The sequence below is a fragment of the Hyperolius riggenbachi genome, chromosome 7 (assembly GCF_040937935.1).
Source record: "Hyperolius riggenbachi isolate aHypRig1 chromosome 7, aHypRig1.pri, whole genome shotgun sequence".
NCBI lineage: Eukaryota > Metazoa > Chordata > Amphibia > Anura > Hyperoliidae > Hyperolius > Hyperolius riggenbachi.
Window position 1 is genome coordinate 267,895,954 of NC_090652.1, and position 24,343 is coordinate 267,920,296.

A 24,343-nucleotide genomic window follows, 5' to 3' on the forward strand; every position below is an offset into this window, starting at 1 on the left:
TCTTTTCTATGGAACTGAACTCCACATCAGATAGAAACCTTTGCAAGATGCTGCACAGACACAAAAGATCAGTATCTGCAAAAGCTCTGTTCCTGCCAAAAATCCATTCCTGCAAATTGCAATGATAGTCTATGAGATCTGCAGATCATCATACACACATTATTTAACTGACATTCATCTGCAGATCAAGCAATCATACGCAGATCTGAAAATCCATCCTGGTGGATCTGATCTGCAGATGAATGTCAGTTAAATCATGTGTGTATGATGATCTGCAGATCTCATAGACTATCATTGCAATTTGCAGGAATGGATTTTTGGCAGGAACAGATCTTTTGCAGATACTGGTCTTTTGTGTCTGTACAGCATCTGTGTGTGCAGCATCTTGCAAAGATTTTTTTCTGATGGGGAGTTCAGCTTCATAGAATAGACTGTGTAGAGTATGGCTCTCATACTACATGAAGGGTGGTAAGATTGGTCTGTGATCTTTCATTTTCCAAAGAATATAGTCTGATGTGTGTATGCACCTTAAGGCAACTACTATTATTTTTTAGGGATGGTCAATGAGATACAAATAATTTCAAGTTGATGCAGCATTATGTAAATTTTTTATTCAAATTTGAAACAGCTTGAAAATGAACCAATGAAATCCTGCTGAGGTAAAATTCATTTTGTCCCTTTTCAAGCTGCATACATTTGCATACAACATTTGTATAATCCTGCATCAACTCAAAATGATTTGCATCTCATTAGCTATCACTAATTATTTCTTCTGAGATATAGTACCGCAGACGATGCTGCTTGCTTCTGCCCCTTTCCTCCACAGCCATAAATCTGCATATTCTGCAGGACCAATTATATATAAATATACTGTATATACATAACTCAGTCAGAGATGGCCATTAAAATGTTTTACCAATATCCTGTAACTTCACATGAATTATATTGGAACATGACTATGACTGCTGAAAGATTAGACCCAAGCCCACTAACACAGTTGTGTCTGCTTCTATTCACTTTTCAACATCTGTAACATTGATGTGTTGCTGAAAGCGGACCAACTGCGTTAGTGTGCTCAGGCCCAGAGAAACTGTAATGAAAGTAATGTAATGAATAATTATTTTTAACAATATTCATTTATAAATTTTGTAGTCAGTGTTTGCCCATAGAAATGGCCCGAACCGGTCGCCGGCGAACGGTTCTCGGCGAACTTCCGGGGGTTCGCGATCACGGAGGACCGCAAACTTTTCCGGAAGTTCGGTTCACCCCCATAATGCACCGTTAGGGTCAACTTTGACCCTCTACATCACAGACAGCAGGCACATTGTAGCCAATCAGGCTACACTCCCTCCTGGAGCCACTCCCCCCCCTAATAAAAGGCAGGCATCGCCGGCCATATTACTCACTCGTGTGCCTGCAGTAAATAGAGAAGGGACAGCTGCTGCTGCTGCAGCTGCAGACTCTCATGGGGAAAGATTAGTTAGGCTCTTGTAGGCTTGTTAGCTTGCTCCTTGCTGATTCTTATTGCTAAAATAGCACCCCACAACAGCTCTTTTGAGAGCTAATCTTGTTCTTGTGATCTATTTTTTGTTCTATGTGTCCCACTGACACTTGTGTTGCATAGACAGCCTTTATAATTCCTACTGTGTGTGTGCCACTGCCAGGCCCAGCACATTCAGTGACTACATGTGTGTGTGACAGGTGCACATTGTAATACCCATTACTGCATATACCTACCTACCTGTTGTTCACAGTGCACCCACCTACCTACGTGAGTTGAGCGCACGCAGTGTCACTATGCCTGTCCGCTGCCCCAGGGCCCCAGAGCTTGTAGGGGCCCCCAGTGGCTACAAGAGGAAAAAAAAATCAAATCGACCTTATAGTTTTTGAGAAAATCGATTTTAAAGTTTCAAAGGAAAAAAAATACACGTTTAAAAACCCACCGACTTTAATGGTTAATAGCAAATCCACCTTAAATTCTAGAAACCCTAAGTTTGCAGGATATGTTAAGGAGATCATTGGGAATAAGAGGAAAAAAAGTGGGTGATATATTTAGTCCTGCCAAGTGCAGGTGTCAGTAATTGTATGCGAAAGTGAGATACTGCCGAAGAAGCCTCTCTGACCCACGAAACGAAACACGTGACAAACCGTGATATGCTGACCTAATCCGTACTATAGTGGATGATTGGTGTCAGGACACCTTCTGGGGAAAAGACACAGGAAACAAAAACACGGGAGCCCAATAGTATAATATGTTTAGTCAAAATTGTCAATGTAGAAGATAAGAATCTACTCACAAGAGTGAGTTGCAGAGGAGCAACCGACCACAGGAAGCAGGTGGAGACAATTAACCCGACTCCACTCGGGGAGGTCACTAAGGACCTGGATACGGTCGCTACCCTTGGAAAAAAGAAGGGAGGCAGATGTCCACCGTGGTCTCCAGTGTGCTTGACTGGGATGGGCTGAAAGTGAACCTTAAAGCGGAATATAACCCTGCATTTCAACTTTGCTCTAAAACATTATTTACAGCATATTATATGCAAAAAGCATTTTTTTTTACTAGAACACAGAGGTTTAAAGTTCCGTGGAGAGATATGCAGAAGTTCAGATTGTTACATTCTATTTAGTCAAATGTATCTATTAAGAAATGTTACACACTCTTTGGCTGTCCTCCAGCTCCTTCTCAGTCAGAGAGAGCGAGTCACATTCAACACTTAGATACATTTATGTAAACAAAATGTATCTATGTCAGCTTCGGATGCGTCTGCAGAAATCTCCAGGAATTTTAAAGCTCTGTGTAACCCTTCCAATGCTGGTCTAGTAAAAAAAAAATGCTGGTTGCATATAATATACTGTAAATAATGTTTTAGAGCAAAGTTGAAATGCAGGGTTATATTCCGCTTTAACAATAACAATAACAAGGGAAATGTTTTTGGTTAATTCTACTTCTGCATTTAAAAGGAACTTCTATTTTTTCCATCCATTGAAGGGCATCCATGGCCATAAAGGCACAGGGTGATCTGAGTCATAGAGCCATAAAGGGGGAACCAGGGATAATCCCAAATAATGGTAATCAAATTTAGAATTGGGGGAATATTTAACCTTTGTTATCCCCACATCCTGCATACATAAATATTGTTTAATTGGATTTGCACATAGGATTTTTCATGGGCATCATGCACATTTATAGAAACATCATTAGGGTAAGATAGGTACGAACCAGGTCATTAGTTTAACCGCTTGAGGACTGCAGTGTTAAACCCCCCTAAAGACCAGGCTAATTATTGTTAAATTGGCCACTGCAGCTTTAAGGCCAAGCTGCAGAGCCGCACAACACAGCACACGAGTGATTTCCCCCCCCCTTTTCCCCCCACCAACAGAGATTTCTGTTGGTGGGGTCTGATTGATCCACAGTTGTTTATTTTTTAATTTTATAAGTATTTATTTTATTTATTTTTTAATAAATGTTTTTTTTTTATATTTATTTTCCCCTGCTCCCTCCCTCCCCCCGCCAGCCAATCAGGGTGATCAGCTGTCATACGCTTCAGCCTATGACAGCCGATCACTCCCCAGTCTCAGGAGGGGACAGCTGTGTCACATGGCTGTCCCCAGTACAGCGCTGCTGCCGATCGTAGCACTGCACATGTAAATAGACGGCGATCACGCCGTCTAACAGGCTCCCGAGACTGAAGGCGGGGCGGAGCTCCGCCCCCGAGCAAGAGATGCACGCGCAGCCTGCGCGCGATCTCCTGTAAAGTGCAGCCCCAGGACTTGATGCCAATTGCCATTAGGCGGTCCTAGGGCTGCCGCCGCGGTCACGCCCATTGGCGTGAGGCAGTCCTAAAGTAGTTAAGATTTATATACAAACATAAATAAATGACTTGCCTTATACCTATTATACCCTACATGATGCTTTTATAAATGTACATGAACCCCGTGGAAAATCCTAAGGGCCTTTCCAGTTAAACAATGAGGCAGGGAACACACTTGTATTTCAGTTTTCTGCGCGTGTTTTTCTGCGTACATTTTCTGCACACAAGTGTGTTACTATGCAGGAAAATGTGCGTTTTTTTCACAGCAGCTAATGTAATTGATACAGAAAACTGACAAAATGTGCAGAATCAGGATGCAGAATGTCATTTTTTTTTCTGCGTGCGAAAAACACATTAAGTGTGAACTAGCCCATTCATTAACATGAGTTCTCAGTTTTTCTGTTCAGAAAACGTGTACGAAAACTCGTGTCACGTGTGTTCCCTGCCTTAGTACAGGATGATGATACTTTGATTCAGTCAGGAGGAAAAGTATCTTTATGTCCTTTCTTTCCACCAAATTACAGTGGGGGCAGTGGCGTAGCTACAAACCTCAGGGCCCCGATGCGGAATTTGGAACTGGGCCCCCCCCCTACATTAAATAGCCAGGTATAGGTACCTAGGGTATAGGTAGCCAGGTGTCGGTGTTCAAGTATAGGTAACCCCGGAATAGGTGCTCCCAGTATAGGTAGCCAGGTAGGGATTAGATTGTGAGTTCCTCTGAGGGTCAGTTAGTGAGAAGACAATATACTCTGTACAGCGCTGCGGAAGATGTTGGTGTTATATAAATACTAAATAATAATAATAATGGGTGCTGCCAGGAATAGGTGCCCCAGTATAGGTAGTCAGGAATAGGTGCCTCAGTATAGGTAGCCAAGAGTAGGTGCCTCAGTTTAGATAGCCAGGGAGAGAGACAGGGACTTGGAGAGAGACCGGGACACAGGAGAGACACAGGGAAAGAGACAGGGACACGGAGAGAGACGAGGACAGGGAGAGACAGGGACAGAGGGAGAGAGACAGGGACAGAGAGAGAGAGAGACAGCCACAGAGAGAGAGACAGGGACTCAGGAAGAGAGACATCCACAGGGAGAGACACAGGGAAACCATGAGAGAGACCAGGACACAGGGAGAGACACAGGGACACAAGGAGAGAGACAGCCACAGGGAGAGACATAGGGACACTGGGAGAGAGACAGCTAAGGAGAGAGACAGGGACACAGGGAGAGACAGAGAGACCCGGGACACAAGGAGAGAGACAGCCACAGGGAGAGAGAAAGGGACACAGGGGGGGAAACAGCCATAGGGATAGACAGGGACACGGGGGGAAGACAGCCATAGGGAGAGACAGGGACACGGGGGGGGGAGCCAGCCATAGGGAGAGACAGGGACACAGGGGGGGAAGACAGCCATAGGGAGAGACAGGGACGGGGGGACAGCCATAGGTAGAGAGACGGGGACACAGGGGGGGGGAGTCATAGGGAGAGACAGGGACACAGGGGGGGAGACAGCCATAGGGAGAGACAGGACACGGGAGGGGGGGGGGGAGACAGCCATAGGGAGAGAGACAGGGGCACGGGGGGGGGGGGGGAGACAGCCATAGGGAGAGACAGGGACACAGGGGGGGAGACAGCCATAAGGAGAGAGACAGGGACACAGGGGGGGAGACAGCCATAAGGAGAGAGACAGGGACAAGGGGGGGGGGGACAGCCATAAGGAGAGAGACAGGGACAAGGGGGGGGGGAGAGAGCCATAAGGACTAGGGAGAGAGACAGGGACACAGTAGGAGAGGCAATGCAGCCTGGACTTACAAAGCTCTGGACTCCTCGACCTCCCCACTGACTGTCTATGGCAGCAGATTGCAGGCGACAAACACGACTTTCCCACACTGACTCTGGCGGAACCTGCAGCTCACTCGAGGGATGTGGGAGGAGCCAGGCCAGCCAGAGATCAGTGAAGGGCCAACTGGAGCGTGGAGGGGGCGGTCCGAAAGGTCAGGATGGAGTGAGTGACAGCAGCTGCAGAGAGGAGATGACGAGTAATCTCCTCAGAGATCAGAGCCAGCCCAGACAGCGTGACTTTGTTGTGTGTGTGTGTGTGTGACGTATAACAGTCACACACACTGAAGTGGCTGCTGCTGCGACCTCGGGCCCTACGCCCGTGAGTGAGTGTCCTCCCCGCCCGTGCCTCTTACATATACGGCTGCGTCTATTTAGGCTGGAGGGGAGCGGAGGACGGGGGACCCAGGCGAGGGAGGGGGGGGGTCCGACCCCCTCCCCGCCGCTGGCCCAATACCCCCGTCCTGCCAGCTACCCCTCCAGCTCGGCGGCCCCCCAGAGCGGCCCCCCCCCCGAGGGGGGGGGGGGAGGGGCGGCGGTGGCAATTTTTTAAAAAAAATTTGCCTCAGGCGGCAAAAAGTCTAGGGCCGGCCCTGGCTAGCCTGCACTTCTAATACCTTTAAAAATGTACTGTAAACTATAGAGAAAATATATTTTTTGCTGGCTGAAAAGTCCAATGGAGTATATACAACCTCCATGCACATAAGCTTCAGGCAAGTGCGTATTAAGGGGGGAGTAGCCCCTGCAACTGCAGGGGGCCTAGAGGTGTGGGAGGGCCCCAACTACCAATCTTCCCTTTCTCTGATACTCAAGATCAGGTGTTTTTGTGGCTACTCATGTTATGGGTGTGAAGATTCTGATGACCACACTTGTTTTATGACTCTTGTATGATGGGCGCCCATGTTGTGAGGATCACCAAGGGGAGACAAGAGAAGGGTTGTGAACATTAAAGGGCAAGGGGTTCTTAACTTTTTTTTTTAAAAAGGTTTCACTTACCTGGGGCTTCTACCGGCCCCCTGTAGATGTCCTGTCCCACGCCGGTCCTCAAGGATCCGCCGGTCCCCTGCCGCAGCTCACTTTCCATTTCTTCATCTTACGAGTCGAACGCCACTGCGCCTGCACGGCTATGGGTGCGCATGTCCTCACTCCCGCTCACGTCACTGGGAGCGTCCTGCACAGGAGCAATACAAGAAAACTTCCTACTGCAGGACACTCCTGGTGACATGAGCGGGTGCGAGGATGTTGCGTTCGACTTGTTAGACAAAGAAACGGAAAGTGAGCAGGGGCGGAAGACGAGAGGATCTTTGAGGACCGGCGTGGGACAGGATGTCTGCAGGGGGCCGGTAGAAACCCCAGGTAAGTGAAACCTTTTAAAAAAAAAAAAAAAAAAATTAAAGATCCCCTTTAAGGGGGCCCCAGCAAAACCTCATGATTTCTGGCTTCTTGTGCTTATCAGTTTTTGTTACATCACTTTATTCCTCAAAGTTCTTTATTGTATCATAATGTCTTGGTCCCCCAACTCATTATTTTATAAATATACAAGCTTAAAAAAACTTATCAGAAAAGAGCTACATACTGACAGTGGGAGATGTGTTTTCCCCCACACATCTGACTCCTGCCCAGCAATCCCATAGTAGAGAACTGCCCACTCTTATTTTGCTGACTGTTTAGAATGAATATCAGCAGAAGACAGCACAGACAACAGGTGGTATCATCCCAGGTGCTCTCAGCTACGTGATCATCCCAGGTGCTCTCCACCCAGGTGGAGATGAGATAAAGCTGTATTCTGCATGTTTGGTGATATAACGGGCCACGCATGAAATCATTCATGCTGTTCTATCTGATCTCCAGCATGTCCTTCATTATCATTAAAGCCCCTCACATTGGACTAATCTTTTCCTAGATCTGTGTAGGCACTCAGCTACAGGTAGGGGACGAGCTACTGAACTCCACAAAATTCCAAAATTTGAGTTTCTACGCAACTACTAAAGCTGTAAATTGCTCATTTCCGAGTTTCAACAGTTCTTAGTAGTTTGCAGTTAAGTCTATAGCTCTGACTTTCCCCACAAAATTGCAAACACTTCAAACTTGCTATCATCACCAAATTTGCAATGCAATGGAAGGCCGATAGTGGGAACTTGTCACAAAAATTGCTGGTTAGCTTATCTCAGCATGAAAATAGCAGAAAGCGTCCTATTTTGGATATGATAAAGATCTTATAACCAGAGGGTAATTGAAACCCTCTCCATTTGAAGAGTTTACACAGTGATGTAAGCCTGTTGTCTTCAACCAATGTTTGATGTGGGGAGGTCAGTAAGCTTTGTAGGGAGGGAATATTAACACTAGGCTGGGTTGAAACAAAAAAAGAAAAGAAAATGGCAGAAGTGATGTCACTTTTGGTATCACAGAGAAATAGTTTTGATGGAAACCAGCAGAAATATTCTTTTTTTTTTTTCATATCACATTTCTCCTAATTCTGACAATGAGCACTAAAAACAACAGGATATGTAAACTAAATAAGTAATTTCTTATTCAATAATTCTTTTTTTATTTTTTTCAGTAACATAAAGTTTTATCCCACTTTAAAAACAGTTTTAAGCCATTGTCTTACATGCAGGAATGTATTCCTCGCGGAATTCAGAGCCTTTAGGTGTGGGGCTCTACCTCTTGAGCATTACCCACCCACATGGTCCATAACAATGGGGGTTTCCTGCAGGTGAGGGTGAGGAGGACAAGTGTTTTATCCCCTGCCTTTATCAAAAGTTATGGACAAGAGCTTTCCTCATTGTAAGGAAGGTAATGGTAACTAACTAAACCACGTATGTGGTGGTAGGTCAAGGGAGGGTGACTTATAGTGGGACCTGGAAGCCCCATTTGTCTGGCCCATCCCAGAAGAAATGGGTATAGAGGTACACTAACTTTCACCTCTAATGGACACATTTCTTGTAGGGCCTTTTCCATCATATTGTATTCTATATCTATTGCTATACTTATATAAGGTAGCTTCTCTACTTTGTACCTTTAAGTCCCCAAGAATAGTTGAAGGTGGCCATATTCGATTGTCCTTTTTTATTGGTTGAACAAGATTTATTTTTCCTTTTTTTCAGTCGGGGATCAAATTTCCAGTTTCTTTTAATATTTCTCCATTAGCTGTGGTGGAAAATTTTAATCCATTTTTCAAAAAACAAAACAAAAACATTTCTGTAGTTTGCAATAATTTTTCCACAATTGGGGGATATGCCATACACATGAGTGATAGATACATCAGTTAGAAACTGATGTTTCAAACTGGTGAGCTTCTGAGAGGAACTGACAGTGAGGTAAGTATGTAATAATTATTTGCAGGTACACCATATGTTTATTTTAAATAATTTTACTTGGTTCGGGTTCCCTTCAAGGGGAATCCGAGGAGAGAGATATGGAGGCTCACACATGTATTTCTTTTTAAACGATTCACATTGCCTGGCTGTCCTGCTGGCAGGGCCGGGCCGAGGCATAGGCTGGAGAGGCTCCAGCCTCAGGGCGCAGTGTAGGAGGGGGCGCAGAATTCATTCAGCTGTCATTCCTAATTGTGTTTGAAGCAGAAAGAAATAATAAAAGGGGATACATGGCAGTGACTGCAAGCCAGATAACTAGAGATTAAGGTGTTGGGGAGGTTGTGGGCCTTGTGGCGCCTCTTAGTCTAATAGCAATCAGTGTGTGACGGCTGGGGAGGCTGTCTCAGCCTTGGGTGCTGGAGGACCTTGTCCTGGCTCTGCCTGCTGGTCCTCTGCCTCTATGACCCTGAAAAATCATGTAGATCAGATCTGTCTAGCAAAAATCTTACAAGTTTAGCTGCGTGCTTGTTTCAAGGGTGTGATTCAGACTTACTGAACAGAAAGATAAGCAGAATGGCCAGGCAACTGGTATTGTTTAAAGGACCTCGGTCACAGAAATCTTAAAAGTTAAAATACATATTAACATATACAAATAAGAAGTACTTCCAGAGTTAAACGAGCCATACATTTACAACAAGTGGAGTAGCGTTCAGAGCTTGTTACCACCAATCAGCGATGTATAGACCATCCAATGCGATCTTTCCCACTCTTCTCACTTATTGATGCAACTTTCCAAGTGGCCAACACAGCATATGCAAGAAAAACAAAGATACAATCCAATAGCGTAACTCCGTTTGTAACAGTTGAACACCACCACCTTCCCCTGTGCTTGGCCGCGTTCACTCTTATCACCCAGTGTAAACCGGGCACCCCCAAACTGCCCGCACTCACCCAGTTGCCCTCCTGCAATATCCGAAGGTAGGAATAACAGCCTTGTGGGGATAATGCATCCAATGGGGATCTCTGACCAGTTACTTCTGTCACTATAAACTAAAACATAGCCTCCATAGTGTAAAACCGTATAGCTTTAATACAAATTGATCAAAATTGCACTCACAAGCGATTCTTCATATAGCGCATATCACAAAGCATAGCGCCCCCGGGTAGCCGCTCCTGTCAATATCACCTCAGGCTCTCGCAACTTCCACCGCTCCGTCTCCCGTCTACAGGCTGGTCACGTCTGGCGTAGCTCCGCCCTATGCATTTCGTCAACAAACTGACTCATCAGGAGCTGAGCCATACATTACTTTTTTCCTATGTTGCTTGCACTTACAGTGAGTAGTAGAAATCTGACATTACTGACAGACTTAGGACTAGCCCATCTTCTCATAGGGGGTTCTTAGTGTTTTCTTTATTTCTAAAAGCACTTAGTGAATGGCAGTTGCTCCGTCCAATTGCCAAAAAAAAGTGTACGTGAGCAGGGAGGCCAGCATCATTGTATGAATCTTTTTCAGGGAATGTCTTTATAAAGAATACAGGCCATGCTGAGAATCCCCCATGAAGAGATGGACTAACCCAAAACCTGTCGATAATGTCAGATTTATACTACCTAGTGTAAGTGACAGCAACATATGAGAAAAGTAATTTATGGCTCATTTTACTCTGGAATGTACTTCTTATTTGTATGTGTTTTAAATTGTAAGATTTTTGTGACAGTTCCTCTTTAAAAGGAAATAAATATGACAGCCTCCATATGGCTCTCACCTCGGGTTCCTTTTAACAGCAATCCTACTGGATAAGGGTGCGTACTCAAATCCAATTTTGATTGGCCAATGACTGACCAATTTTACCACTGCCATGTAGTATAGAGCTTACCTACGCAATCTGTTTATAGTGTTCAAAATCTGTTGGCTCTCATGCTACATGGAAGTGGTAAAATTGGTCAATCATTGGCCAAACAAAATTGAATGTGTGTACACACGCTTACAAGGGAATATCTCTACTGCTACAAATTTCACCATGTGTGACAGAGCATTAAAGTTTAACCTCCCTGGCGGTAACCCTGGCTCAGGCTCAGGGTGGAAAAAAGAAACCATTAGCGGTAATCCCGAGCCGGCAGGAGGTCTATGCAGAGCCTTAAGCGCAGCCGGCATTTCAACTCACCTCCCCCGGGATCCAGATGCTGGCAGCAATTCACCTTCTGGTTGTCAGAGGCTCTGGATCTCTCTGGTGAGATTGCCGTTTGTCATCATGACGCTACAGGGTAAAATCGCCACCTGGAGGAGGGAGGGAGAATTGCAGCGCTGGATCCCAGGGAGGTGAGTAAGTGCAGGGCTGCCGCAGATCTCACTGTGGCATGATTTTTTCCTGGGTTTAGGGTTTAAAAGCGCACAAAAAATTGCATTGCTTTTGGACTCTAAAGGGTTTAGGGTCTAAAAGCGTGCAAAAAATTTGCATCGCTTTTGGACTTTAAAATCCAGAAATAATCATAATAATCATAACACACAGAAAAAAAGTATTTCTTCACTTTTTAACCTATTTAAACGAATATAAAATAGTAAATAAACAAATAAATAAAAAAAATCAAAACCCTATAAGAAAATCTGCACCAAGCATTCTATACACCTCCACAGTAATTACCATCTGGTTATAGGAAGATGAGGGGGGTTTGTTGAACAGCCATATATATATTTTTTTCTTCCTTTTCCTTACAGGAGAAATGCGCTTCATGTGGTTCGCTTTCTCTTGGAAAGGAATCTTTTCAAGACAACAAAAACAAATACATTTCACATTTATTTTCAATTTGTTTACTTATTAAAATATTAATCTCAATATGTTAATATTTTCCAGTAAACATGTGTTAGCTAAATATGTCTCGCTTGCCTGTGGTTGGGGCGGAGACGGCGAGATGCGAGGGATGGAGATGCGTAGCGGCGGTATAATATACTGTCAGTCCTCGTTGCTGATCAGGTGTGGGGAAATTTTTACTGTTTACATTTTGATGTCAGACATATTGTTTGCAGCCTAAGCAATGTAATGTATTCCGCTTCTCTGCATTTGAGTGGCTGCTATAACAACAAAATCATGTAGCCGCCTGCCAGCAGTGCTGCAGGCAGCAGAGGTATTATCTGCAAAACGAGACTAAAAAATTAGATTCTAAAACCGTGAAAAGGAAGACTGTTGGGCAGAACGGTGGTTCGCACTCTTGTCTCCCTGTTTTATAGTCTGAATGTCACCAGCAATGGGGAAAACATCAAAGCATACTAGTATTACGCCTTTGCATCATAAATATGGCAAATCAACTTAGAATCACCCTCTGATGAAACATTTATAAGCAATGTATTGACTTATATAAACAGCGAGAAAGAGGTGCCCAGGTTGTATTTAAACTGCATTAAAGTAGATACAAGAGGGGCGCATGCGTGCCGCGAACCAAGATGGCTGCCTAGGCGAGGAGCTCTTCCCGATGCACCGGATTAAAAGCCCTTTTACATTATAAATCCCATCTCGGGCACCCTAATTACTTAGCATCAGGTGGGGGAACAAGCCAGCCTCCGATATATGGGCAAGAAAAGAGGAAGAAAGCGAGGAGGACACCGTAGTCTCGATCACTACCTGTTAAGGCCTGGTCCTCGCTCCTCTCCAAAGATGGCGGCGAAAGAGGTGCAGTCGGAATCCGCTACTGGATATATCACCAAAGAGGTGCTGAAAGGCTGCCTTGCAGACCTACATGCCAAGGTCACTCTTTCAGTGAAGGCCTCGATAACAGAGGCACTACAGGAGCTGAAGACGGATATTTCGTCAGCACTATCACGCACATCCATATTGGAGAAAGAGATGACGACATTACAACAGCGCTGTGACTATCTGGAGGCAGAGAACTCCAGGCTCTCAGAATCGATGGAGGATCAGGAGAACCGGGACAGGAGACAAAATTTAAGATTGAGAGGAGTACCAGACACTGTTCGCCCACAGGACATCAAACAGTACGTACTTGATCTGTGTGTCTCACTATCCCCTGACACTCCGAAGGAGCTATGGAGGTTTGATAGAGCACATCGTGCACTAGGCCCGAGACCCCCGGGAGCTCCACAACTGAAGGATATAATTGTGCGATTCCATTATTATGAAGCAAAGGAAATCATTTCTATGGCCACCAGAAATATGCAAATATATCTTTACCTGGACACAAAAATACAAATTTTGAGTGACATTTCCTCTATCACTTTGGCAAAACGCCGTAAATTACGGCCGGTTACTACATTACTGCGGGAAAAAGGTATTCCGTACAGATGGGGTAACCCATTTAAACTAATAGTGGTAAAGGAAGGAGTCTACCATGCAATATCCGATCCCGTGGACGCTGGGGACCTTTTGAAAGGACTGGGGCTCACTCTCCCGAAAACTCCAGAGAAAGAATCTCCTCAGGATAACGTAAATCCTCCTCTGCTTTCCCCTGCATACCCTTCACCCAAAAATTGTTGAGGCTTAGCTAGGGTGCCTTCATTATTTTAGAATAACATGTTAATTTTTTAATAACAAATGTGTAGAGACAGAGTTATCTACTGCTTGGGTAATACTAAATGGTAGTTATGGTTTAGGGCAGACCGGGCCCTGGGAGTGGCGGCGAGCTGGGCATAACCACGTTGGTGAGTGCTTCATGTTCCCTCAATATGGGTATGAAGCGGGTCATACCCGATGGGATAATCTATTTCCCATAAAGTTTAGATGTTTGCACTGTTTGCTATGTCTAATATTTTTTCCAACAGGTTGTTCGCAATTACTAGCAACAGAGGCACTCCGCCATTTTAAGGCGGGGTCTTTTCCTTCCTCCTGCTATTCGTCTACTTTCTCTTTTCTGATCTTCTTCCTCCTTCTCTTTCTTTCCTCTGAGTGTCTGGATTACATAGATAGATTAAGGTTTATGAAAATAAATGATGAAGCTGGTTCCTGGAAGGGTAGTTATGATATCAGATATGCGTATATCCACCTTTTAAAAAATGATTAAAATATTAACATTAAACGCAAAGGGTCTTAACTCAATTCGCAAAAGGTATCTTGCACTAAAAGACCTGGAGCGTTCAAAGGCGGACTTTGTTTTACTCCAGGAAACCAGATTCTCTAATAAAAGTCGGGGCTTTCTAAGGAGTAAGTGTTACCCGGTGGCGTTTTTGGCTAGTGCGTCGACTAAAAAAGCAGGCGTAGCGATATTAATTCGGCATAACTGTCCATTCGTGATATCTGATACATATAGTGACCCTGGTGGAAGATTTATTATCTTAAAAGGCTCCCTTTATGGGGTGACAATAGTCATTGCTTCAGTGTATGCACCAAATGATGGACAGACCTCCTTTATAGATAAAGTACTAAAGAAAGTAGCAGCTTTCAATTGTTCTAACATAATAATAGGTGGAGATTTTAATTTGGTCTTCTCCCCCACCAGTGATAGAAAATCCACTACTAAGCCGCTAAACTTTTCTGAAATTTGTAAAGATTCTCGTAAGTTCAGGGAACTTTTAAAGGAATATGGGCTACTAGACGCCTGGAGAGTCCTACACATTTTAGATAAGGATTTCACTTTTTATTCGCATAACCATGGAACCTTTTCCAGGATCGATTACATTTTTATAACACCTACTTTACTCTCCGCTCTGAAAAAGGCTAATATAGGTCCCATTTCCTGGTCGGACCACGCTCCCTTAGACATAGAACTACACCTAGCTTGGGCGGGTCAGATACCAACAGCATGGAAACTGAATAATAGCTTACTTAATGATGCCTACGTTTCCACAGAAATTTTAGAAGCCATTCAGGAATTTTTCATACACAATGAGGGTTCAGTAAAAACATCAGGAATACTGTGGGAGGCGCATAAAGCTACAATAAGAGGGAAAATTATAGCACTGGCATCTAAACGTAAAAAAGAGGCTCAATTAATGATAGACTCCTTATACTCCAAACTAATTTCACTAGAAGAAAGTTTTAAACAGAACCCTATCCCTGAAACATATTCCCAATTACAAGCAGTAAGGCATGAACTTTCGGAGCTACAGTTTAACAGGGTGGAAAGATCCATTCTATTTACACGTCAATTATTCTATGACAAAGGAAATAAAGCTCATACAATGTTAGCAAAAAAATTAAGGGAAATGAAATCACGAAACGTAGTATTTACATTAAGGGTTACTCAGGGTACCATTCAGCATGATATTAGAAAAATAGTTAGTATCTTCAAAAATTACTTTGCCTCTATCTATAACCTACAGGACTCAGATCCCTCTTTAAACCCCTCCATAATAGAAATACAAAAATATCTTGGGAAATGTGGACTCTCCAGGCTGTCTGAATCCCAAGCTTCATCACTTCATAAACCTATAAGTAGAGAAGAGGTAGTGGAGACTCTGAAGACATTGAAACCGCACAAGTCGCCTGGTCCGGATGGATTCACGGGGGCATACTATAAAAAATATGCAGACATATTAATTCCAAAATTAACACAGCTGTTCAACGCATTTTTACTAACAGAAAATATCCCCCCATCTTTTTTAAACTCACACATGGTCGTTATTCCCAAACCTCAAAAGGACCCCCTAGACCATAGGAACTATAGACCAATTTCCCTCTGAAATGTGGACTTGAAGTTATTTACTAAAATAATTGCAAACAGGTTATCACTCCTCATGCCCTCGTTGGTCCATCCGGACCAGGTCGGATTTATTAGGGGGAGATATGCGGGAGATAATGTACGGAGAGCATTTAATATTGTAGACTTAATCAATCACAACCATACACCTTCGGTATTACTGAGCCTTGATGCAGAGAAGGCTTTCGACCGTTTGAGTTGGCCTTTTCTGTATCAATGTCTCACACAGATGGGACTCTCTGGAATTTTTCTGAATGTGATATTCAAGTTGTATTCCTCTCCAAAAGTAGCTCTAAAAATACCCTATTCAAATCCACATGATTACTTCTCTATTTCAAATGGTACCCGTCAGGGTTGCCCCTTGTCCCCCTTATTATTTGCTTTATCTATAGAACCTCTGGCGGCTAGGATTAGGGGCAACCCTGACATAAAGGGCATAGAGCATGGGGATTCCACCTACAAAATATCGTTATTTGCAGACGATGTTCTCTTGTCACTGTCTAGGCCCATGCCTTCTCTGCCTGTACTGCAGAAGGAATTACAAGACTTTGGCTGTTATTCTAATTATAAAATTAATAATTCAAAATCAGAAATTCTACCTTTTTTCCTATCTCCTGTGGAGAGCTCTATTATGAGAGACAAATTTGCCTACAGAATCCAATCAAACAATCTAAAATATCTGGGGGTCCTCATACCTAGAAACACTAAGGAGGCGGCACGGCTGAATATCACACCAGCAATCCAGAGAATTACCAGGGATCTCCTGAAATGGGATACTTACCCAATTTCTTGGATAGGTCTTAGTGGGATGTGGGTGTCAAAAACACCCTCTAGTTAAAAGATACAGGAGACAAAAGTGGGAGCCCAATGGTGTAGTATGTCAAAAACAATTGAACGTAATAAAAGTAAGACACTACTCACAAAGGTGGGTTGCAGAGGGGCAACCGACCACAGGAAGCAGGTGGAGACAACAAACCTGACTCCACTCGGGGTGGTCCCTAGGGACCTGGGTGCGGTCGCTCTCCTTGGTAAAAGAAAGGGGACAGATATCCGCCGTGGTCGAAGCCACGTGTGGTCTGTACCCACCCCTCAGACGGGTGAGGTAAGGGGGTATGATTGCACAATAAGGGTATAAGAGGCGCCCTGGTGTAATAAAAGCATCTAAAAGCAGTTTAAAAACGGGAAATAAATTTGAGGTAGCTTACCTCAGTGACGAAAAAATCTTTGTATTTAACAAAGGTTTTTATTAGTAGCACAGGCAACGCGTTTCGCGGGTCAGAGCCCGCTTCCTCAGGCTAATAACAGTGCCTACATCAGTAAAAAGAGGCTCCTTAGCATACCAGAATATTACAATATACATATATATACATATATACAACACAACGTTATTATCACATGAATTGCATATTTACATACTTTCATATCCACTTGTGCACGCCTACAATGAAGGTCCATATATATATTATCATTAATTGGGAGTAATGACAACTGATACAGTTATTAGTGTTCAGGAGGCGTGCAGCAAAAAAATAAAAATAAATCACATACACATACATATATATATATACACACTTACACACATATATATATATATATATATATATATATATATATATATACATACATATACACACATACACATAACTACAATAATAATAATAATACTGCTGCAAATGCATGCATCTAGAAACCATTATAAAAAATGAACAAGTAATGAATAAATAATAGAAGTGTTGCAAATCAATGTATATAAAAATCCTAAGGGAATGACATTGTCATTGAAAATAAAATTGCTGCAAGTTTATATGTATAAAAATCTAGGGGGATTCATAGGAGTTGTAATAAAATTATTTACATACATGAATCAATTGGTGATAAAAAAATGTGGTACTAAGAAGACTTGGCCAGCTCTATATAGAGAGGGAAGTTAGGGAGAAAGGAACACACAGCAGACAGTGCTAGACTCTATGGTCTGCGCTTATCTGCATATTAAAAAGAGCTGGTCACTAAGTAAGTTACAAAAACACAAAGTGTGCATCATCTGAATGTCCAGCAGCAGGGGGAGCGCTTGTAGGCAGACAGTAATAAAGAGCAGGTTAAGATTCACTTACCAAACTAAATGACAGATTCAGCAAAGGGAGCCTCTAGTGGGAGGCATCTCTCACTGGGCTAAATAGATTATGGATGTAATTAGCAGCTGCAGGATTGCACACTTGCTGAGGTTGAGGAGGGGTGTGGCTTGTTTGTGATGACATCACGCAAGCCACTCCTACAGGAAGTTTAGGCGGCACCATTTTGGAAGAGGTCGCCTCATAGGCTCCCAATGTGTTTGCCAGTCCTTCTATGTTTTCAATGGACTGGATTTCAAGAAGTGCTAGGTAATGTATTTTTATCACCACTAGATGGCAGCATAGGATCAGGAATAGAATGGATTTAGAGAAATGCTAGGTAATGTATTTTTATCACCACTGGATGGCAGCATAGGATTAGAAATATAATTTTTTTTTCCATGAATGGATTAGAGTTAGTCGTGGTTGCTACAGAAATTAGAAGATTGATGTTGGAATATATAAAAATATATATTTTTTTTTTTTTTTTTTTTTCCTACCATGTTGTTCTGTAAATAAGGGGTGATAAGAGTATTTTTATATGAGGAATATTATAGGAGGAAAATTAAAGGAGGTCAGTATTTGGATGGTAAATAGTTGTTATATTAACTTTAATGGGGTGATGGTGACAATGTGGTCTCTAATGAATAGGGATGTGTTGTAAATGGGGACATATAAATGATAATTTGTATGCGGTTGTAAATGCACATTACTCATGATAGCATGGTATGAGAGAAATCGTGAGAAGTGTGGGGTAAGGTTATGGCAATAGCAAGGATAGGGAAGTGGTGCAGAGGGAGGGGGTGGGTGGGGGAGGGGCATGGAAAAAAAAAAAAAAAAAAAAAAGGGGGTTGGAAGGGACTAAAGGAGGGGTAAAGTTGAAGGTGAAGGAAAGTGTAACGCTGTAGGTGGTGTTGGCAGGAACAGTGGGTGGCTTGGGGGGGGGGGGGGGTTAAAAGTTGTGTTCCAGGCACTCATTTAGCCCTTCTGGCTTAAGTGTTCTAAGATTGAAGATCCAATACATCTCTCGTGCTCGTAATCGAGCCATCCGTTCAGTAGGGGAAAGGTTGTCTGGGATGTGTTCAATTGGTGTAAAAATAAAAAGTTTTGAATTTGAATCATGATGTTCTGCAAAATGCCTGGATAGGCTGTGTTTAGGGTATGCTTTGTTAATATTTCTTTTGTGTTGGCCTATACGGGCTCTCATCTGTTGGCTTGTTCTGCCAACGTATTGCTTGTCACAAGGACAAGTTATCACATAAATAACATATGTTGTGTTACAGCTGAAAGAGTGGCGAATATTGAATGTTTCGTGTGTAATATTGCATGTGAAGGAAAGAGTACCTGGATGTAGATATTCACATGCCCGACATTTGCTGGAATTACATCTTAGTATGCATGGTCTGTTGTAAGCGAAAGGTTCACCTGAGGTAAGAGCTCTGGGTTTACTTGGTGCAAGTATGTTTTTTAATGTTTTTGCTCTTCTGAAAACCAGTTTAGGTCTGGCATCCAAGTTTGGACATAGGTAGGGATCTTTCCGTAATGTTTTCCAGTGTTTATTCAAAACAGACCTAATCTTGTTGTGGTTAGAACAAAAACGGGTGATGAAAGAAGGTTGTGTTGCCATGGTGGGTTGTTCTTTTTTACATGTGGATAGAAGAGATACCTGGTCTAGATGTCGCGCTCGATTTCTTGCTGATTTGATAAGTGATTTAGGAAAAGAGCGCTCTTGAAATTTATTCTGCAGGATATTGGCTTGTATTTCAAATGTGGATGTGTCTGTACAATTCTTTCTGATTCTCCTAAACTGTCCAAAAGGAATATTAGTCTTCCATGGTTTGTGATGCGAACTCCTAAAATGGACATAGGAGTTCGCATCAACTTTCTTGAAAAAAGTTTTTGATTTAATATGATCTTTTTCTATATATAATGTGATGTCCAGAAAGTCAATAGTGTATGGGTCAGTACTCATAGTGAAAGATAGGCCCCAATCATTGTTGTTAATGGAATGGACAAAATGATGGATTGTGTCAGTATTACCTTCCCATATGAGTATGATATCATCAATATATCTCCAGTATTTCACGATATTGTGTTGATAAGGGTTTTGATCGAAAAAGAGTTGTTCAAAAAGGCCCATCGTGAGATTTGCATAAGATGGAGCAAAATTCGCCCCCATAGCTGTACCCCGGGTTTGTAGATAGATGGTGTCTTGAAAAGAGAAAATGTTATGGGTTAATATGAATTGAGTTGCGTGGAGGAGGAAATTTTTTTGAACAACGGGCATGGAGGGGTCAAGAGATAAAAAATAAGCTAATGATTGGAGACCAATCTCATGTTTAATGTTTGTGTACAGGGCTGCTACATCTAAGGTAACCCAGTGGTATTCGGGCAACCATGTAATGGTTCTGAGTTCCTCCAGTAGTTGACTGGAATCCTTGAGATAAGATGGTAACGTGACAACATATTTCTGTAAAAAATGATCAACGTATTCTGATAGGGGTGAAGTGAGTGAAGATATACCGGAGATGATGGGACGACCTGGGGGGTTGGTGATGGATTTATGAATTTTTGGTAAGAAGTAAAAAAATGGCAGTTTCGGGTGTGTAGTGGTCAAAAAGTCTCTTTCATCTTTGGATATAATACCTTCTTTAAATGCTAGCTTAATGAGTTGGTCGTATTTGAGTTTGTATTCCTGTGAGGGATCTGTCAAAAGTTTGGTATAGTAAATGCTGTCTTCTAGTAGTCTAAATGCTTCAGTGGTGTAATCACTGGCATTTAAAATGACAATGCCTCCTCCCTTGTCAGCAGCCCTTATAATAATATCTTTGTTGTCTTTGAGTAAATTTAGAGCTGTACGTTCTGCTTTCGTAAGATTCGGTTTCTGTTTATTGGGAAGTTTATCCTGTTGTCTAAGGTCCTCTAAAACTGAAAGATAGAAAGATTCAATGTGTGGGCCCCGGTAAGATGTAGGGTAGAATTGCGATTTTCTCTTAAACTCAGTGTGTATGAATTGTTCCATAGTGAATGTCTCTGGGTCAAGAAAGGCAGTGGGGCAGTTAATGGGATCATTTGTGAAAATAGGTTGAGTTTTGGGATTGAGAAAAGGATCAGTTTTTTTGAGATCTTTCATGGTGAAGTATCTCTTTAAGGTCAGTTTCCTTACAAAGGAATTTAGGTCAACAAATAGCTCAAAGAGATTGGATTGTTTAGTGGGACAGAAGGAAAGTCCATGCTCAAGGACTTTACATTCAATCTGTGTTAGAGAATGGGATGACAGGTTGAAAATCGACTTGTATGGGCTGTTTGGAGAAGATTCAGGGGGAATTAACTGGGTTTTATCTTTGTGAGGTCTCTTCTTTTGGCCGCCCCTTCTGCCACGTTTTCTGGGCTGGATGCCGGTCGCTTTTGAGCTTTCGGGGTTTTGGCGGGGCACTGTGTGAAGGTGGGGCTCGATAGGAGTGGTCTCAAAGGTGGATCTTTGGTGAGAAGGGAAGGTAATTCTAAAAAAGAGGACGTATCTGATTCAGATTGAGATGAGTTAGTGGTAGGGTTGGGACTATGTTCCGACTGTGGGCCGCTGTTGGCGGGGAAATAGTCAGTGATGGTTGTGCGGGACTTAAGTCGGGTTGATGGTTCAGTGGGGGCTGACTTGGTGTGGTTGGAACCAGTGGATATGGATGTTGAAGTCAAGGATGAGGCTGGTGGGGTATGGGGAATGAAAGATGCGTGGGTGGGTAGTGTGGAGGTGGAAGAATGATCTGATGGTGTGTCACTGTGTGTGCTGAGGTCAAGGGGGTTGAGGCCAAGGTCAGTGACGACAGAGAGTGGGGTGGGGGAAGAGGGTGCTATGGCGGTGGAATGTGGGGTGTCGGTGGGCAGGGAGGGGGGAGGAAGGGCGGGAGGAGCCGGGTGTGTGGGAAGGTGGGTGGGAGGGAGGGGTGGGTCAGGGAGGGATAGTAGGGAGGGGATGGAGGAAGGGGAGGAATGGGGGGGTGGGGGGGGGGTGTGGAAAGCGGCGGGGACGGGGTGTGGGTCGCTGGGGATTTGGGTGTGGTCGGAAAGGACGGGGACCCCTGGGCGGGAGTGGGGTGGGTGGGATGGACGGCAGGTGAGTGGGTATAGTGGGTGTGGGTCCGGACGGGGCAGGCGGCTGATCACCCTGTGGTGTGATTCTGAAGGATTTCTTTTTGTGTTGTGTGTGAGCAGCATAGGAGGCCCTGTCTCTCTTAAGTTTTTTAAGTTTGCTCTCCATTATGTCTGCCTCAAACCTATGTAACTTATTGGATAGAGAGTATGAAAGTGTCAAAAATTCTTGTGTCTCTGCATGTGGAGCTAGTCTTGCTCTAAGATTGGATATCTTTTCGGCAAGTTCAAACAATAAACTTTCTCTCTTAGTTATGATGCGTTCCATCATGCCCACTGAGCATGATTGGAGGTAAATATACCAGTCGGCCGTATAAACTAAATCTTTTGGGAACGATGTTTCCACTAGCGCAGACCATAGAGTCTAGCACTGTCTGCTGTGTGTTCCTTTCTCCCTAACTTCCCTCTCTATATAGAGCTGGCCAAGTCTTCTTAGTACCACATTTTTTTATCACCAATTGATTCATGTATGTAAATAATTTTATTACAACTCCTATGAATCCCCCTAGATTTTTATACATATAAACTTGCAGCAATTTTATTTTCAATGACAATGTCATTCCCTTAGGATTTTTATATACATTGATTTGCAACACTTCTATTATTTATTCATTACTTGTTCATTTTTTATAATGGTTTCTAGATGCATGCATTTGCAGCAGTATTATTATTATTATTGTAGTTATGTGTATGTGTGTATATGTATGTATATATATATATATATATATATATATATATATATATATGTGTGTATGTGTGTATATATATATATGTATGTGTATGTGATTTTTTTTTTTTTTTGCTGCACGCCTCCTGAACACTAATAACTGTATCAGTTGTCATTACTCCCAATTAATGATAATATATATATGGACCTTCATTGTAGGCGTGCACAAGTGGATATGAAAGTATGTAAATATGCAATTCATGTGATAATAACGTTGTGTTGTATATATGTATATATATGTATATTGTAATATTCTGGTATGCTAAGGAGCCTCTTTTTACTGATGTAGGCACTGTTATTGGCCTGAGGAAGCGGGCTCTGACCCGCGAAACGCGTTGCCTGTGCTACTAATAAAAACCTTTGTTAAATACAAAGATTTTTTCGTCACTGAGGTAAGCTACCTCAAATTTATTTCCCGTTTTTAAACTGCTTTTAGATGCTTTTATTACACCAGGGCGCCTCTTATACCCTTCTTGGATAGGTCGTATGACTTCATTTAAGATGCCTAAATTGGTATATTTAATGTCTGTTATGCCTCTATGGCTTCCACGTTCTTTTTTTGTTCCTCTGCAAAAGAAGCTCTTTCATTTCATCTGGAACCACAGACCACCAAGGATAGCTAGGAGTACTCTAATGCTTCAAAGGCAATTTGGGGGCCTGTCGGTTCCAAATGTTTATAACTATTATATAGCCTGTCAGCTTAGGCAGATGTTAGCATGGGGCTCTAGGACTCCCCACGCCCCATGGGCAAAGATAGAATTCATGCAATTTTCACCCTGGCACCCAAGCTCAGCTTTAATGTCCACGGACAGAAAAGTACCTCCCGATACTAAAATACTCACCTCAATAACTGCTAACCTAAAACTATGGAGACATCTACATAGATCATTGACCTTATTTACTAAAGACACAAGCCTTCAACCATTGTTTGGTAACCCACAATTTCCGCTAGGAATTCCAGAACTCTCCTTTACCCAATGGAAATGCAACCAAGTTCTATGGATTGAGGACATACTGGATCCCTTCACTAAACGTTTGTACTCATTCGAAGCTCTGAAGGAGCGTTTAAACCTGTCGAACTCACATTTCCTGCAATATCTTCAGATTCGAAGTTTTCTATATTCACTTTCTCCAACACTGACTTTTCCCGTTAAGACGGATCTAGAAAGAATCTGGGAGATGGGCCCCACATCTAAAGGAATCATATCACAACTGTACACTTGGATCAACAGCCCAAAGAAGGATCAGTCGGATTTTAATTTGAATTATATGAGATACTGGGACTTGGCTTGTAAAACAAACACCCCATTTCAACAATGGGAAAAAATCTGGTGTAATATTACCAAAACCTCGTTATGTGTTACAACTAAAGAGAACATTTACAAGATACTAATGTTATGGTACAGGACTCCTGAAAGGTTGCATAAATGTTTTCCCAACGTGTCTCCGTTATGTTGGCGGGGATGTGGTCAAATTAGTTCTATGTTCCATCTATTCTGGGAGTGTCCAAAGATTCAGAGTTATTGGTCAATGATTATTGACACTATACACTCCCAGATAGATTTGGAGATTCCGAGAGATCCCTGGATATGCGTTCTGGGCAAACCAATTTCTAAAATCAGAGCGCATGTCCAGAGATTAGTGAACCACTATTTAACAGCTGCTAGATGTCTGATAGCTTTACACTGAAAAAAGACCTCCTGTCCTTCTAAACAGGAGTTCCTGGCCAGAGTGGCCTATGTTTATAAATTAGAATAT